The sequence below is a fragment of the Larus michahellis genome, chromosome Z (assembly GCF_964199755.1).
Source record: "Larus michahellis chromosome Z, bLarMic1.1, whole genome shotgun sequence".
NCBI lineage: Eukaryota > Metazoa > Chordata > Aves > Charadriiformes > Laridae > Larus > Larus michahellis.
The window spans coordinates 84,241,725-84,254,676 of record NC_133930.1 but is presented as its reverse complement, the minus strand read 5'-3'; the positions used below and the strand labels follow the sequence as shown (position 1 = coordinate 84,254,676).

Genomic DNA, 12,952 nt, shown 5'->3' with positions numbered 1-12,952 from the left:
ACCAGATTTTCTAAGTAATAAACCTGTGTAGGTTTATTTAGCATCCAAGATAATTCAGCGCGTATTAGGACAGCATCGCTACAACTTCGTGTGGTCGGTTGGAGACTCAATTGTGGAGGAATATGAAATAAGCCAAGTGAAGCTACAACACTTCCTGATGGCAATCACTGATGGCAAGTGATAATGTCCAAAGTTAGAGTCATCTGCTATTATGTATCTCAGACAACAACCCTCAGCAATATTAAATTTTGTAATATTAAATATAAAATATTAAATTGCTTAAAATATTCTGAAAGAGTAACATGGTGCAATGTCCAGTGGAAACTTCAGCCAGGAAAGACGGCTGCTGAAGCTAAAGCCAAAATCGGTTCTTTATAGTAAAAATTCCTCAGATGAGTTCTTTTCTTTAAATTCCTATTTATAATGTTTATCACATTGTAAGCATCACAAACAGTGCAGAACTTCATAAACTAATGAAGCTACAAGTAAGAAACCTGTATACAGTTATGGACTAGCTAAGCAGGCAATGAACTACTGAAAAATAAAGGCTCACGTTAATTTGGTTTTGCTGTATAAAAAAATGTTTCCAGTTTTGTAAAACTATATTAATTAACTAGGCAGTTAATTTTGAAAAGGGGATGACTGTTATAGGTAGCTAAATGTTTGCAGAATCCTGTGGCATATTATAACACTTTGAAGATAATGTGAAAAATAAACTGCTGCTTTTTTCCTTTGATGAAAGACAATCTAGTGGAATCTGACATTCATCAGGCTCACTAATAACATCTGGGCATCTGAGCATTTCCAGATAAAGGAAGTTTCTGAAGGTGTTTTTTCCTGTGGTAAAACTTAGTAAGGACACTTGCAATGGTGAAAGCTGGAGGAAAGAATCATACATGCCTTTGGGCAGGCTTCTGAGATTGGCAAAGTGACATTTGTTGTGTTTCTGCCTCCAAAAGTGAACAATCTCAGTATATAGAAAAAAAAAAAATTAAACCTGAAAGACCTAAAGCAATAGCAAATGCCGTGAAAGTTGCCACAGCTCTGCACGTGTGCATGAGAGTCACGTAAGTGCAGCAGGATGTTAAAACTGACATCTAATAAGTTATCTTCAGAGAGGTCTCATCACAGTTTATTATCTTACAACGCATACTTTCTAGACCTCTAAATTAGTGTGAGCTTAGTAAAAGTTTATTATAAAAGTTTATTATAAATCTGAACTAAAATCTTCCTGGAAAAAAGATGGTGAAGGTTTGGTGGGAAACATCAGTGACTCCTGCTCTGCCCAGAGCAAGCCAAGCTCAGCCGCAGGCTCAGTCCATGGCTATCACTGGATTTCAAAGGAGTTGCCTCTTTTTTGTGGTTGTGTGCTTCTAAACAGAAGATCAGCATAGCCTTACATTCGCTTCCTGTGTCAGGAATGATCTATCAGTACAATTAAGACCAAGTTCACCTTTGATTTTATCCTTTTAGTAGCACTGGGCATACGTGCACAGAACAAGGAAAGCTTACAACACAAATGCTACAAGCATCAAAGCTAAAGTCATTTAAAATTCTATTAAACAAACACAACCAAGAATACATTACGGAGGAAAAATTTCGTATAGGTAGAGGAAGATAAATGTGACCTTTCCGTCACTAATTCATAGGGTTTTAAAGCACAGAAGGTGGCTGAAGAGCTAATGCTTTAGACTTACATATCACATGGTGAACACCATTTCATTCAACTTCCTTATTTGCTTCTATTCCATTCCTTTTCCAGTGAAATCACATTTACACAAGGCTTTAAGAAACCAGTCTGATGTTAACAAAACGTACTTTAACAATAGATAGCACTTACTATCAAATATATCCTGAAAGGTTTTGTTTTTCAAAGTTGGGAAGCTGAGACACCCAAACTAATAATTATCCTGATTAGTTGCCATCATGTCTGACCTCAGCTAAAGGTTAGTAATGAGCTGCAAAGCATTAACGGGATGTACCGGTCTGCATAAAGTAGAAGGCAAGGCACATGTTGATACAAAATATAAAGATTAATATATGAACATCACTTTAACCTTTCCCAGGTCAAGGGTAGGGCTCTGTGTATCACAATGAATTAATGAGTTGGCAATCGTTAAGATGAGGGTTTAGGAACGCATTAACCACCCATCTACCCAAAACTCTGCTCCAAGGTAAGAGACCGCAAGGCTCTGCACCAATTAAAGAGCGTGATTTAATGTGAGGATAGGTTTTGTTATAGAGCTCAGCCTTTTATCTCCCGTGGAGACCTTTTGAAAATGTTCATGTAATTGTCTCTAATTGAAGTACACTACTGTATCTAGATCACAGATTGCACTCGAGCACAACCTGTAATATTTTAAAAATACTTCAGAAGTAACAGATAGCAGTAACTACGAACAACTTTTAACTGTGAATTTACCTAGGACAGACAGTTCTGTTTCTACACTTTTCAGCTACGTACCACTTCTTTACCTGCCTCTCACTTATTTTGTGTTAAATCGTGCACACCTATGAAAGAGGCGGTGGGAAGATAATGTACACGCATACGTTAGAGGACTAATGTATCTTCATGGGACACATTTACATTGTATGACTTCCTGATCCCTCTCTTCCCAACTTTGCTGTCATTGTGGGAACGCATTAAAAAAAGATGGTCACCTATCAGGAACCAGGGCTACAGTTATTTTATTTTTTTTTTTATCAGAAATTTTTTTTATCTCAAAAAAAAAAAATTATTTTGTAACTTAATTTCAAGGCTGAGTTTTCCTGATTTTGAACCTGGACACTGTAGAGCACAATCACCCTAAAAGCACACGTAATGAAGATCCGCTTGACCTCACATAACATGGTGAAAACATTTGTATGTTCGACACCTGCTCCGACACAGTGGTGAAAGACCTATGCCTGGACCGACAGGAACACGCAATTCTCCATCAGACCATGGACTAGAGCAGTATCTAAAACTGTTGCAGGACACAGCAAAACGCTGTAATTCTTCGAACACTATCTATCTGTGCAACGACCAGGGATCAATACTGGGGTGTGGGGGTGGGCTAACACTTTCCTTCAGAAAAAAATCTGTCCTTTGGGTAGAGCAGAGATTTCACCTCCCTGGGTAAATTATGAGATGGCTGGACGTTGATTTGATTCAATTCTGTTTGTTTACTCAGAGACAGACAATCTTAAGACTACTCTGTATTCCTGTGCTTTCCAAGTTACTTCCTGCCAGCTGACCCACAATTATTGACTAAGGGAAGATTCCCATCCCATTCCAGCTGTGAAGTAAAACAAAGTGGTTAATTCTCTCATGTTTGCTTATTCCCCTCTCTCTTCTCTCCTAGAGACACATGAAATTCTATCATCCCCAGCAAAATGTTCCCGCTACACAAATTAATTTCTACTGATGCACATGCCTTGTGTTTTAGAAGTTTTCTATTCTTTCACCTATCTTATTCCAAAAAGAGTTTCCCCGGTTCCTTCATTTTCCTTACATAGATGGTTGTCCACCAGCTGTGAGTTCTGCCTAGCTATTAATTTAGAAAGTACTGAGAAGAACATGACATATGATGCCTCTTCACTGACTGGCTTCCCATCAAAATAGCACCTCAGTGGGTTTGAACTGCTTTGTGCAATGTTTTGAAGAAGGTGACATGATCTAGTCATGTATGATCTGGTCACATACTTTGCAATTTTGTTCCGTGAGGCCCTCCTAGGCACAGCGGTCATGCACTCCATTTCTTCCTTGGTAATCAAGGTGGTTTTTTTCTTCTAAATTTGCTTTTGCTATCACATGCTGGCCTTGATTCTGTCCTCTTTTTAGATTGCTTGAACTTCCAAATCCGTTAATACAAAAAAAGATTCCAAGTAAAATGGAAATGTGGAAATATAACATAGTCTGTGCACAACCATCATGGGTTTTAAGCCTTTTTTCATGACTGAACATGATCAGACTTTTTTCTGCACATAAACATATACTTTATATGCTCCTGGTTTCTCCCTCTGGCTAATATACAACCCAAACTCTTCATTACTTATTTCACTGACCATTCAGCATCATTCCCAGCATGTTTTCATGGTCATTCTTCAGAGTGAATTAAGATCTACTTTTGCATTAGTGTCTTCGTTACAAATCATATTTTATTTAGAACAAAATACTGGCATGACCTACATGGGACAATAAAAGAATAACCAAAAGGAACAGTCTCTCTTGTCTTTGTGTTATGGCCTGTTTTTCTGATTCTTATAAATCCACATAAAGTCACTTTCAAAAGGCACTTTCTATACAAAAGGAAAAAACCAACATATGAACAAAACCAAAGCCACCAGCATACAAAATTCCACCATAGCCTGATGATTAAACTATCAAAAATTATGCAAGTGTATTTAACCGCAGTTAACTGTAATCGTTAGTAAGCTGGTATTTATGAAATTCTTATTCAGTTATTTGCAATGCAATTAGGACCCCAATATTCTTAAAACTACGCTTGCCATATGAATCTGCCAAGGTCAGCCTCTGGTTTCATGTATACCGATAATTAATCCAATTAAGTATTGAAAAGCATTTGTTAATCTACTATGTATGGAACATTAGCTGCCTGGAAGATATCAGTAAGTAGGTCATGAGAGAACTGTCAAAAATGGAAACAAAAAGACTCTTTTAAAATATTCTGGGACATATTCTTGCACATGGAAGTAAGCAAACAAAGTGACGGTGGAGTAAAAACAGAAGCTAAAGATTCAATGGTTAATATAATTTTAATTAGCTGTAAAGGAAAACCATGAGGCATTATTGTTATGAAAGCCTATGGATTTCCCCCTCCAAAAGATAAACTAAGTTAAGAATGTTTTGGAAACTTCACATTAACGCTGCACAGCTGTTGCTAAGGCCTGAATTTATGGTTAACAGCAACTGCTGAGGTTCTTCTCTCCGTTACGACAGGGCTAAGGAAAGCCTTTAGCAGGGAAATCAGCAATGGGAGATTTGCTGATTAGGAGAAGTAATAGACATCTACCTTTTAATTAAAGCAGAATGGAACGTATGAGTGGACCGAACAAAGAGAGCAGAAAAAAGGGAGCAGAAAATGTGAATAATAGTTGGAAAATGACAATGAAAAGCATGAAGCAGACAGAGGCAGCAGTATAACCTGCTTCACAGTCAGATATAGAGAAAAGCGATGAATAGGCAACTTGGGAATGTTGCTGTCTATTCCTCTCCGTGTGTGGTCCCCAACTGTCTGTGATGTTGGGAAAAAATAGGGTATAATGAAAAATGAGCTGGAAGGCATTAGCTGATAGAAATCTCATACTCTTATACTTTAAAGTGATAAACAGAACATTTGACTGTTTGCAATGAGGACAGGAGGTGTGAGATAACGTAGCAGCATTCTAACATATGCTACAGTATTGCTCATATATCTGAGTTTTGGCAAACACTAGGAGACAATCTATAAGAAGATACCAACAGCCTGTGCATTAACACTACATGGTGACTCAACGTCAGGGAAGTGAAGAAGGGTGGTAACGTAGCATTATCCCTACGAACAGCAAAAGTAGAAATATACGGGTACTGTTGTAGAAGTATGTTATCGATGAGAGACCAAAATCATGTGTTGGTTGATGAGAAAATGTAACATAAAATTTAAATTATATGAGTATTTGAGATTAATTTCTTAGACGCTCCATCACCTGGCCACGGCTAGTAGAGCACTTCTTCTTGCACATCTCTTTCCATGGGATAGAGATATTTCAGCTGCTCCTACGTCTCCACACTCCCTAAACTGAGACCTTAACGATCCACTCTTACAGCATGTGCATTGCCTTTTACTTTTGCCTGAGCTTTAGCTGTAAGTATCTGCACATGGCGTCACGTTCTTGTGAAGCCCCTCAGAGCTGCAGCAATGTCACATCCGATGGAACCCCCTGGGCAAAACGCCTCCCACTACTGGGAAAAAAGGGAAAGGGGCCGCAGTAAGGTTCCTGTGGGTCACCTAGTCTTCCCACTTCCTCACATGATGTCCAGGTGATCAGGGTAACGAACTGCTTGTTGCTTTATGGTAAAAGTCCTTCCTCACTGCTATAATACGTGTAATTCCTGTTCTGATGATCGGGTGCCTGCCTGCTTGAAATAAGGATTTCCTGACCCTCAGATTCTGAAGGATCTCACATACCTTGTCTCCCACCCGAGGACACCTTATATATATATATTTAAAATATGTACATATATATATATATATGATCAATACAGCTTATGAAATCACTGACATCTGGAGATAAATGATAATTTCTTCTACTACAAATTCCTGATTAGCTCCAGTTTTGACTGATTATCCAGTTTTGGATATTGCGGACTTACAAGTAGTAACATAATATCATAGAAATGGGCCCTCAGAGCCTTACTGATCATAAAACCGCATTGCTTTGCTATAAAAGCACTCAATTTAGATTACTCTACTATGAAATTGTCTTTTATGTAAACTAATCCCCAAATAGTTCTACTTACTAAACAGAGAGCAGTTTCAACAACTAGGTTGAAAGAAAGCTGCATGAACTTAATGCCGTGCTCTGACTTGGTGGGAATGACCAAAATCAGCTAATAAGTAATTAATTCAGTAATAAACCTACTAAGCAATTAATTCAGTAATAAACCTACTAACTTAGTCAGTGGGAGCAAAAGTTTAGGTGCCAATTCTTCTTGCAAAGGTAACAAAATAAATAGGTGAGACTCCGGTCTACGTATTGTATTACACTGGACCATGTTATCAGCAGGATTAGGGAATATACATCACGTACCCTGGAACAGCGCGGCTGTTGTAAAGCAACTAACATTTATTTACTGTGATCATACAAACGTCACGTAAGGAGCTGGCGACAGCAGCTTACCCACATAAACACTCTTATCGATGCATCTTTCCCCTCTGACGTCCCCAACAAGCCTCAGCTAGCTATGCTGCACAGAACTCTAATTTTAACAGAAACGTAGCAATTTAAACTAATTTCACAACTCTTCTACTACAAAATGAAAATTACTTGTAAACACAGACAAATTTGCTGGGAAACATAACCGTCATTCTTACATTTGATCAGTTAAGTAAATCATGCGGTATCAGCTGAAGTCTAACACCTACTCTTGAGTGTGAGCCCAGCCCCTGTGGAAATAATGTAAGCAGGACTTCCAAGAATATTTACTTATTTATTCCAGTGAGATCAAATGATTACCAGAAGGGCTGTCTTCCTCTGTTAGGAAGGACGACATTTCTGTTAGGAAATATGACATCAAAAGTCTTAGCAGGAAAATCTGTCCCCCCTGTGGAAACTTCACTTGTCCCAGGATGAATGGAATATTCCAAAACTTTCTTAACACACATTGTCCATGGACAGAGAGATGGCGTGATGTCTTTAAGAAATCAAGCCATTTGGATATCCCTCCGAGGGAGTTAAGGCCCGAGTGCTCATTTGAGAAAGGTTCTGATTACTTGAATGACATCAAATAATCCAAAACACAAAGGATGTCCAGTTTTATTGGATAACAACACAATATTCCTCTAACAGATGTGGAAATCTTTTCCACTTTCCATTTTAACACCTGTGGAATCGCTCATTCTCTAAATCAGAGCTTTTAGACATGGTTATCAAAAAGACAGGAACACTGACATTAAGGGAGGAAGAAGGCTACCTACTACTCATCATTCTTCTTACTGAAAAATTTCACATTGAAGAGTAACAGGGTAAAACACGTTAACGTGGAGCTGAATTTCTAGAGCGGGCACCAATTCTGGATCCCTGCATCCAATTCCTCTGGGTCCAATCTCCAACCTTATGGGTTGTTCAGCTTCACGAGGGGCCCATGGTACCACGTTCAGCATTATTTACTGCTGTCGGGTTACAGCAAGGAAATCAAAGCAAGGAAATCTCAGGACTAGTTTTCCTCAAAGACAATTAGGTTTTATAAAGCAGATTCCCTCACCCTGGGCAACTGGGCTCTAACTGTATAGAAATGCATTAAAATATTTGTCGTTTCCTATTCCATAAGGACATGGAGGTTAGTGAAGCCATGCACCAGGCTTCCTCAGAAACAGCCCTTTAATTAGTATTTCCCATCATCTGACTAAAAAAGCTCAGGCTTACCATAAGGGAGGACTGAACAGAGATGAAGACTCCTCTCTGCTGCCAGGAGAGAGGCAGGGACTCAGCCTCTCACCGGCAGGAGCTGCCCTTGCGATGGACGGTACAGAGCATCACTCTGCCCACCTCACTCTGCAATACGCTTCGCGAACTCCCGCTATCCAGGTATATACGATGATTTCTTCTCGCGTTTTGTGGGAGACCCACAAAATGTGTGGGAGAAAGTCAGAATTCCCCTAGTTTGGAAGAGAAGGGTTAAGATTAACGACAACACAGCAGAAGCAACATTTCACAGTTAATGCCCGAGTCTGACTTTTATACAACGGCAGAAGCTACAGGCTCTACGACCATTCATTCGTATCCTGCTCCTTCATCACCACTTGCAGGTTTCATCACATCTTTAAAACTTATCTTAGTTCTGGCAGAATTGTTTTTTTTCTGTCTCCCCCCAAATCTAAGTAAGTCCAAATAATAAAACAGCAATCCTCCAAAGGCTGCAGTTTATGATTTTCAAATAAATGTCTAACAATTTTTAAACTAGAATTGTTTTGCACAATTTCTTGTAAAAAAAACCCCAGAACTGACACGTACGCATGTATTTCTGCTCAGGCTGAATACGGGACAGCTTTCAAACAGTTAAACACAGTAAGTATAATTCTTTATCACACGTTTCTGTCAAAGTCAATGGTATGATGAATTTTGCTTCACAGCTTGGTAATTATTACAGATACTACAGTGATGGATAACGATGCTAAGTGCTACTGTAGCTTGAGGACTTGTTAAATTAGAAAATATAAACTTACTGTTTAACAAAAATAGGATGATACAGTTCCGTATATGCCTTTTTATTCTATTTGGCTGTTAAGACTTTAATTTTGCATTACTGGCCAGAATAATACTGGCCACTCCTGTCAAACATATCCCTTCTCTTTTCATTTCTGCCCTGAAGTTCCTTTCTTTTCGTCAATTTGTACACAGTTATTGCCGTAAACAGATTGGTAATGTTGAAATATTCCAGAGAAAGAGCTAGCGCACATATGCAGAGCAGTTCAGCAGTGCTGTGGCACACAAAAGTCTAAACGGAGACCTTGGCGCATGTTCGTGTCATTTGCAATACTCAGCATGTGCTGTAGGAAGGGCCCGTGCAGCCACACCGAAATTTAACGTGGACAAGACGCATCACGCTGGGTATACACGCACGACCCGCGTACAAAGTGCTCATTCATGTACGCCTGCCTGGGAATTCCCGGGCGAAGCGCCGGAGCCGTAAGCAATGGTTCCTATTAAGATGGTAATCTAGGCTTATAGTTTTTTGAAAAGGAGGATTTTAATGATTAGTATGACTGTATCGAGACACTGTGAAGTACGTTCTCATTATACTTTGGATTTTCCAATATACAAACCTTCACCTAAATTTACCCCAAAACTGAACATCTCAGCCCAGTAATTTTTTCCCTTGTGCATTTAAGGTATTATTGCATGAACTTACAACACGCTGGTTAAACAAACAAACCAAATACTATGACTAAGTAATGATTCAAGAAATAATGTCTGTTGGAGACATCACGATTCTATGAGTAAATATCAGAATGGAAAAGAATAAAGAAGGTTTTAGAAACATCTGGTCTTATACATCTTCCCCATGAGCTTCACCAAAAGCTTGGTGAAGCATTTCTGAGTGCTTTACAAGTGCTCCATTACCTCGGGGAGCTCTAGGGTGAATGAAACGAAGGTCGAACATTGTGAATCACCATTCCCTGCCACTGACAGCCGAACGAAGTACTGTGAGCAACCACAAAGCAGGCACTGCCTCCAAAGAGCAAATTTCTGAGCTGAAAAGGTTTGACTGCCACCTACAGATAACAGTAATTACTGCACTGGTAGCAATTTAAAAAAAAAAAAACCAAAAAAACCCACAAACACAAGCCTAATAAACGTCCAGTACAGATATTAGAGGAAAACTCATTATTCACATAGGTATAAAACAGGGGGGCTAACCTGAAAAGCTGCTTAGGTTTTTTGACTGGTAAAAATATAACAGCACACAGAAACACCAGCTTCCTTCATTCTGCAGGGTGGTTTGAGGTCTAGTAGGTACAAAAGCAGTGTCTACTGTTGCCTAAGTATTACTCATAAAAACGCTAAGTACTAACATTTTCCTTGTATTTAAGCTAGGAATTATTAAGGGCTAACTCTCACGTAGTAAGTTCTCAGTTAAAGTCCTCTCATACAGAGTCAATGGTTAGCAAAACCACAGAACTATTAATTGTATTGTAAATATCTAACCATACAGATACTGTCCAAATACTTGTAGGCGGGTATAGCTGTACAAACATCTATTTAGAGTTTTCTGTTAAGCTTCGGCTTCCCAATCAGGCTAGTTCTCTCCAGGCAGAGCATATGCCAACATATCACAACACAAGTAACTGCGTGAAGATTTTCCTTCAGCTGTTCACAACAGCTAGCGCAGTATTTCAGTTCGCTCTTGTCAAACATATCCCTTCTCTTCTCGTTCTGCCTTAAAGTCACTTTCTTTTCCACAACAGCTGCTGCCAAGCTGTCTCTGCTTCCTCTCCAAGCGTGCTAACTGGCTGAGCAGTTACCCTGCTAAAATCCCCTTTCAAAACTTTTGTTCCAAACTTGCAGAATAATTGCAAGGCAAAAGGAAAAGAGACGAGGAGAGCCACGGATTTTAGGGGTTGAGGGTTTGGAGCCTTTCTAAATAGTATCTCTGCAGTTAAACTAAATTATTATATTTACACACCACATGGAACTTGCCGCAAGAATTATTCTGCATAGGTCAGGATATCACATACAAGTTTAAATGCAGTTTTTTAAACAAAAACTATCTAGCATATAGAAAAGCCTGCGGGCCCAAGCTGAAGTTAACTTTCTCACTTTTTAAGTCCTTCAGCAGCTAGAACCGAGCTCAGTATTCCAGTAGCCAGAGATATCTGACTTCTCACTATCACTTTTGTACATGAAGAAGGTAAGTCAATAATGGCATTTTTATGTTCTTATACCCTAGTAGAAAATCTTTTCTACCTTAACCTGCTACCTTCTGTAATTTTTTCCTGCAGTGATTCTCACTTTTCTCCACCCATGAAGTGCATGCCTTTCAGATTGTTTTTCTTTATATGTAATTTTCTCAAAATTTATTCTACTTACAAGAAGAAGGACTGAAAAACAAAGACATCCAAATCCTCCCTCCTTGCTTAAAATGCTTACTAGCAATTACCATAAAAATGGGAGAAGTTGCCTTTATGTCAGGTCATTGAGTGCTCTAATATTCATTAATGGCTCTGACCAGTCCCCACTGGAGTCTCCACCTGTACCCTCTGCTCCAAGGCCCAGCAGCTCTATGTAAACCCAGCCCAGGGCTGTTAATCTCTGCCTGAGCTGGTCTCCAGCCATGACCATGACCACAACTACGACCATGACCATGACCATGACCATGCTCCTTGCTCAACCTTGAGAAGAAACCTACAATACAATAGGGTTACTGTTTGAAACCTGGAATTGTCAGCAGATAACAACTGCTAGGCATACCACTGACAATATGCTTGCACACCGGAATATGAAAATCTAAAAGTGATACATTTATGACATTTAAATAAAGGCACGTTTAATGGAAATTGCAACAACTTTTTATTTTAGTTCCCATTTAGGTCAAGCCTTAAAAATGCCTTTGTTTAGGTTCTTCCACACGTATTTTGCAGATAAGTTGATTAGACTGCTTTCATGAACACTGAATTTCAATTGAATACGCTGTTCAAGCGAAGTGTTTGCCATAGCTGTACCTGCTTCGACTATACGACTATACATTCTATGGCGAGTGTGCGTGTGTGACAGCATGACGTGCATTTTACAGCAAAGCAGCTGCAGCACTGGCCTGAGAAGGGAGGAACACAAGTTGAGCAGCTTGTTAAGACCTGGAACTAAAATTCTATCAGTAAATCAGGAAAATAATGTTCAGAGCATCTTCAGAAATGAAGTTGTTCCCTAAATACTGCTGCAGCTAAGTAACTCTAAGGATGATAAAGATACCTTAGAAAATAACTAAACCGAAACTGAAAACCAAGTTAGGTCACACAAATAATGCCTCAAAGTGCAACAAATTGTGATTTGGGATACTATTTAACATATGACTTATTTTTGGGTTTTGAGAACTTTGAACATGCAGTTAGGCCTCAACTCTTCGCCTAAGGTATGGACACTTATGAGAACAACCTTCTAAAACCATATGAAAAAGAAACTCACTGTAAAAAGAAACAAGCTTCTCTGTACTGGAAAGGCAACATATTGCCAAAGAAATGGAAAAGCACTGGAGATAGAAAGAATGCAACACGGATAAAGATAGTTCCATTATACGCAAAATATCAAACAATTCACGGAACACAGGTAATTCAACATTCACTGCAATGGAAAAGCAGAAGAAGCTTTTTTGAAATCTGTCATTAGACTGTACAATGCGCTGCCGTCTTGTTTCGTATAATCTCGACACATTACCATATGCAAGTCCTTACCTGTGTCATGAGCTGTGTGTCCCAGTTTAGGTCTGCACATCTACAACCCTGCACATTACAGACCCTGGGAACGCACTAGCTTTCTCTGTATCTCCACAGAACTACCGAAAAACATTAAGTATGTGTTTCAAAAATCAAGAACTGAGATGTCAAAATACTTTTACACACAAAGATGTGAGAAACCTTCTGGTATCCCATGATCTCTGGAAGTGCTGTGAGGAGCTTTCCTGCTCCTTCTCTTTTAAGTCCAGTTGTGTGATGAACATTATCGATGCACTCCACTGTATAACCAAGAACTATAT

General features: G+C 39.1%; 1 protein-coding gene across 4 annotated transcripts in view; it reads right to left on the bottom strand.

Moving 5' to 3' along the window:
• The window catches only part of ADGRV1 (adhesion G protein-coupled receptor V1), a 291,124-nt gene that overhangs the window by 145,074 nt on the left and 133,098 nt on the right, over window positions 1-12,952 (bottom strand). The gene's annotated exons all lie outside the window — the stretch shown is intronic.